Genomic DNA, 6000 nt, shown 5'->3' with positions numbered 1-6000 from the left:
TCGCTCCTTTAAAAACTTCTTTATTTAAATCTACACAAAAACACAGGGTACAAGTGCTTTTCTCTTGTTGATTTAATAATAATTATAATATTATTAATCGTAACAACATTGTCACGAGGCACATTCGTGTGGCTTTTGGTTGCTGCTATATTTTAATATTATTTTGATGTGAATATATTTACGTTATCTGTATATCGTCGTGTGGCCCACACAGTATAAAGGCCTACGTCACTCACATTTAATCTAAATTAAATCGTTATCCGCATTGTTGTATCACGATTAATGTCACTTAAAGAAGGTGTGAATATTGAACTGAATAAATTATTGGACATTTTTAAAAATCCTCTCGAGTCGACAGAGAATTGTTTTTATCTGGAACAAACGGAAATAACTTGAGAGTTTGTTAAAGGGAAATGGAAGACGAAAGAGAGAATTGTTGTTGTTTTTTTTTTAATTATTTATGAATTCCTAACCCTCTGGAATGAAATATGTATCTGTGTCTCCTATGATATACCATACAAGCGGCCGGGGGAAACGCGGGGCCTCGACGTTCACCGTGGTTTTCACACTGTGGAGCGCACTTCCACGTGTGTACCCTGCACTGCTGCTAATGGCCCCTTCCTGTCTAATTAGCGCCGTTTTAATTATGAATGCCCCCCCCTCTCCTGCCCCCTCCATGTCACACCAGGTTATGTCGTGTGTGGGCTTCGAAATTATTAAGTAATGACGATGCAATATTAATCGTAGAACGGTATAAAGCGGACTAATGTGGAGGAACAGAGAGCACAAGACTGACTAGTACTGACCGGAGACTCTGGGGACACACAACAGGTGGACACCAGGGGGGAAAACACGGACTGAACCTTTATTTACTGCGCGTATTTGTTGTTTATTATTGTATATTATTATGAATGCGGCCTTCTGGGATGAGTAAGTATAGCTTTACACACATGTTCTAATCTTAATGCTGTCACCATAATTGCATGTATTATTATCGTTATTTTTATTATTAATTATTATTATTGCTATTTTATTATTATTATTGTTATTATTACTCACCCAGCGAGACTGTTAACGTCAGAGATTTGACGTCTCCCCATTTTAAGAGCGAAGGTTTCCCGCACTTATTAACATTCTCTTTGATGCTGGTATTGGATTATACTTTAAAAACGACGTCAGAGAAAAAGAGGGTTACAATGACAGTGATTATTATATGTTTCCTCAGCTCGGACTCAGGTGTTTCTGACACAAAGGTAGAGTTAACTTTTCTACCGTGTGAATTATTGATCTGTGTAAAGCTCCTAGTATTGATATCATAACGTTTTGGCTGCAGTCGTTGGTAAGGTGAGCCTCAGCAGCATGCGGTGACTGAGGGCATTTCAATAATTCAGCAGCAGCTCACAGGTTCTATTGCATTTTCTCCCGCAACAATGGAGACGTGTTGCCTTCACATGCCAGAGACGAGAAGAAAATAAAATCATTATTTACTTTTTTCAAATGTAATTTAGAGTCTGGCTTGAAGCACAAAACTATTTTTGTTGTTTACTTTTTGAATGAAATGCTTACACTTTGATTACATGTTTGATTTTAACTTCACAAATCAAATGTTCTAATTCCTGACACGGTACATCAAATTTTGGGGCATAATTTGGGAAAATTTAGATTTAGGTTGGATCTCCGACGATTGTTTTAAAACTCTTATTAATTCGGTTATAAATTATAATCTCTGATTTTACCGTTAAGAAAAGATGAACTTCTTAATTCCATAATGCGGACATAAATCATGTATATTCTGACTTTAATTTTGGACGTAAAATTCCAAAATCAAACTCTAATTTGACCAAACTTTTATCATTTAACCTAAGTAAAAAAAAGTAAAAAAGTTTAAGACGCAATACTTTCCCAATATCTGAACTTCCAGAGAAAAAGGGAACTCTCAGGGGGAATAAATATTTTATGAAAACAGAAAAGAACAAAAAAATAAAAACATGCAGGGGGCGGCACAGTGGAGTGTGTGTGACGAACAGAGAGAGAGAGGGAGAACAGAGAGGGACGTTTTCATGCAGAGAAGAACATCTTTGACAGAATGAGGATGAAAGAGCTGTGTAATTGCTGAAGAACGCACGCACGGACCTACACGGGCACGCGCACTGCACCCCCACCCTGACAGAAAAAGACACCCCGAACTCAATAATTCATCAGGTGCCAGTAGCAACAAATGTGAATGTGACCAGAGCGAAGGGAGAGACAGCTCTGTGTTCGTCACCTTCTATTTTCATCACAAGCCAAAGGAGCTGAGGACTGAGCCACGGAGGAGCTGAACACAGCTCTACCTGTGGACACACACGCACACACACATAGATTGTGTTACTTTCTGGAAACCTGAGGACAAGGCTGGTGTCTTTCTTTTGAAGAAAGTCACACAGCGTCCTGTTCTACGTGTCCCCTGCCCTGGACTACATTCCTAATGAAGAAGGAAACATGACGGTGGTCAGAAAAAATATTTATCTTTTTTTTTTTTTTGGGGGGGGGGGTCCGTTAATCAAATTAAAAGGTGAATTAGGGGATTTAAATTATCTATATATAAAATGAATTAATATATAATCAGGACTAATAAGCAGCTGCTTTCCAGTACTATGTGTATTTTTAATGTATCACGTGTTTTTCGGGTATTTGCCTGTTGAAAACTGCGTATGACACCAAATAAAGGCCGATAACAAAGAGACGTGTCTGTCTGTGTCTAGGTTTGAAAATAGATGAATACAAATGACGGGAACTCCTGTGATTATTTTAATACAGATAATCCTAATTTCAATGGCTAACTGTTCACTATAGTGTATTCATGTTTGACCTTAGTAAAGGCTTAAAAATAACAGTGAACCTCCAACAGACAGGAGCAGGGTGGGAGGGGCCGTGACGCACTACGTCAGAGACACTTAGAGAATCTCACTTGCCTAATTCCTTCCTCAGGCCTGAGGAAGAAGTATTACACCCCCCCACACACACACACACACCCCATTCATTATTCAAATCCGCTCCATTATCAAAGTGCCCAGAGATATAAGATTAGCCCAGCCAGAAATAACTAACTGTGGCGTGATTCTCTTTCACTTTTATTTTTTTACAAAGCACTTAGCTGGTCAGGTGCAGGTCTGCACACATATTAAGATTACGGCATAAAGTCTGAACATAATAATCCTCTTCAGGAAAATGGGAATGTAGTGTAGTGAGACTGGGTGCAGGGGCGGGGTCAAAGGGTGAGGAGAAGGGGGGGGGGGGACAGAATAAAGAGACAGAGGGATGTAGAGGCTGGTGATGACTAAATGCAGGTGAACTTTGAACATTCAATTAAACAGTTAAACTACGATGAAGGAAGGCCAGGCAAACCAAAAGACAGTTGCTGAAACATTCGCACAAAACTCTACTTTGCTAATGCACCTTAGCCTTTGTTTATAGTCTCTCCATCATGAAATAGATATATCCAGGCCAGTCATCACATTTAATTACCAGACAAAGTCTGTCAGTGGAAACGCCTGGTAAAAGAAGGTTCAAGTGACTTACAACGCTGCAGTTGTAAATAAAAACAGGAAAACGAAGCACAGAAAAAAAAAAACCAAGGTTCACGTGTGTCTGTGATTCTGATGGTTTGGATTCAGTCCTTTTCACTCACAGTAAGGCTGAACAGTCTGACACTAAGTGCCTGTGAGAGCAGGAGCACACACTGATCCTACTGTACAGATAGGAGGAGGTGGGGAGCCCAGTCTCCACAGTCACACACCTCCTTATATTGTAAGCTCTACACTTCATTATTTTTAAACAAATTAAATGTGTAAACAAAAAGTCCCAGCATATCACATTATCATCAACAATATTGCCAAAATACTCACTGACATATTAAGTTAGGGCTAGACTTATGTGCTTACGTGCAATTCCTGGCCGCATCCATTTCTTATATTTGGTCAATGGAAATCACACGCTTGTATTTTATAAGTAATTTACAGGGTTTTTTTATGGTATTTGGAAGGAAACTGGAGTATCTGGAAAACCCAAAGTACACACAAGGAAAACATGCAGACGCCACAACAAAAGACTGGGGATTAAACCAGTGATATTCATGCTTTAAGGCAGGAGCACCAACCACTGTTCTACTGCGTGGATAACAATTATTGCTTTTGCTTCAGAATACGACCACAATTAGGGTAAAAATCATGCAAATCAGGCAAGGGGGAAAAAACAAAATTCAAATTACTGTTGACGTGCTCTGTAAGATATGCTGCACTGGCCGTGGACACAGGGGACGACAACTACAGCAGTGTCACTGTCAGTGGATTGTCTGCCGCATGCTTCCTCTCTCCCTCCCTCTACTGGGCTGTGCCTTTGAAGACAGACATGAAAACCAAGCCAGGCCACAGTGGGGCCCCTGAAGCAGGTCCCCCAGCAGATGCAGCCACTCACCCTCCCCCTTCTTCTTCCGTTGGCCCCAGGCAGTGAAGACAGCCCCGAGGCAAATCAACCAGGAGCACAAAAAAAAAAAATTAAAAAAAAATAGCTGAGCAGGGTTGAACATCTACATCTGTGTGTGTGTGTGTGTGCAGATCAAGAGGGGAAAATGAAAGACAATCATGGAGCTGATCTAAAGGTTCTAAGGTCAATTTGGCCTTTCACACATCTGAGGATAGGTATGTTACAGCAACAACTCGACAAATTGAACAGAAAACATTGTCTAAGAGGTGCATGAAATATCACAAAGGACCATGTGGGCCTAAAAACTGTACACTGTAAAACACTTAAAAAGTAATTTTACAGGAAATATTCTGTAAATTTTTTACAGATGTTTTCCAATAAAACAATGAAATGACAGTAGATTTACAGATATTTCTAGTAATTTTATCTGTTTTAAAATTACAGTTAATTATCCATAATGTAAGATTACATTAATAGTATGTTTAAATGTCAATTTTACATTTTTACAGGTTTATCACCATTTTCCATAAGACAGTTACTGTAAATTTATAGATACTAGAAGTAATTCAAATATTTATCTTTAGAATTACATGTTATTATAAATAACATATTACATGATAACTATGTTATTAAAGGCAACTTAAACATTTTACAGACTTTCCTAATAGTTGTAATGAATAAATGTATATAAAATAACAGAATAATAATCTGTAGTTATTTCCACAAAATTCCAGGTTATTTCGCATGCGTGGTTTAAGTGATTTCATGTTTTGGAACAGTTTTACGAACAAATTTTACATGATATATCATATAACATTTATTCGTAAAACTGTTTAAAACCTGTCTAAAAAATGTATTTTATGTCTAAAACTGTATAAAAGCATTTTATGCCAAAAAACGGTATTCATTAAAAAAGAAGAAAAGAAGCCTTTCTCTAGTTATACACACACACACACACACTACTGAACACTACACAGATACACCACCTAGAACAAGTCAACCCCTCAACTCTCACAATGCATCAAGTCATAAAATGACAGGTACAGTGTCCAAAGCATGAGGCGGTGGGAGACCAACTCAGAGCAGGCTGACAGCAGAGGGTTCAACACAAACATACATCCAGGTCACAATTATTAGTTAAATGTGTCTAAAAGCAGGGTTTTCTCATATATTCCGTCATAACAGTATGAACAGGAGCACAAACAAAAACACAAATAGACATTTCTGCTAAGGAAGAAAGTACCTTGAACAATGAAAACATGGCTACTGTTTGCAGACGAGTGCACACGGTGGCGGCAGAAATGCACCGGTGGTTTGAGCGCCGCTTGACACAAACTACTATTTTACCATGTTTTGCGATAGAAAATTCCGAGTAAAACGCACTTTTGAAGAAGCAAAGCCACTGCCCTGATTTTACAATTAACATTCCTAATTGACATTAGGAATGTTTACAGTGAGTGTGAGGGGAAAGCTGGAAAATTAAATGTAGGAAACACGTGTATGACAAGCGCAAAAACTTCCACTCTCAACACAGTG

The sequence above is a fragment of the Cynoglossus semilaevis genome, chromosome 19 (assembly GCF_000523025.1).
Source record: "Cynoglossus semilaevis isolate Cse_v1.0 chromosome 19, Cse_v1.0, whole genome shotgun sequence".
Taxonomy (NCBI): domain Eukaryota; kingdom Metazoa; phylum Chordata; class Actinopteri; order Pleuronectiformes; family Cynoglossidae; genus Cynoglossus; species Cynoglossus semilaevis.
Note: the sequence above shows the minus strand (reverse complement) of the source record.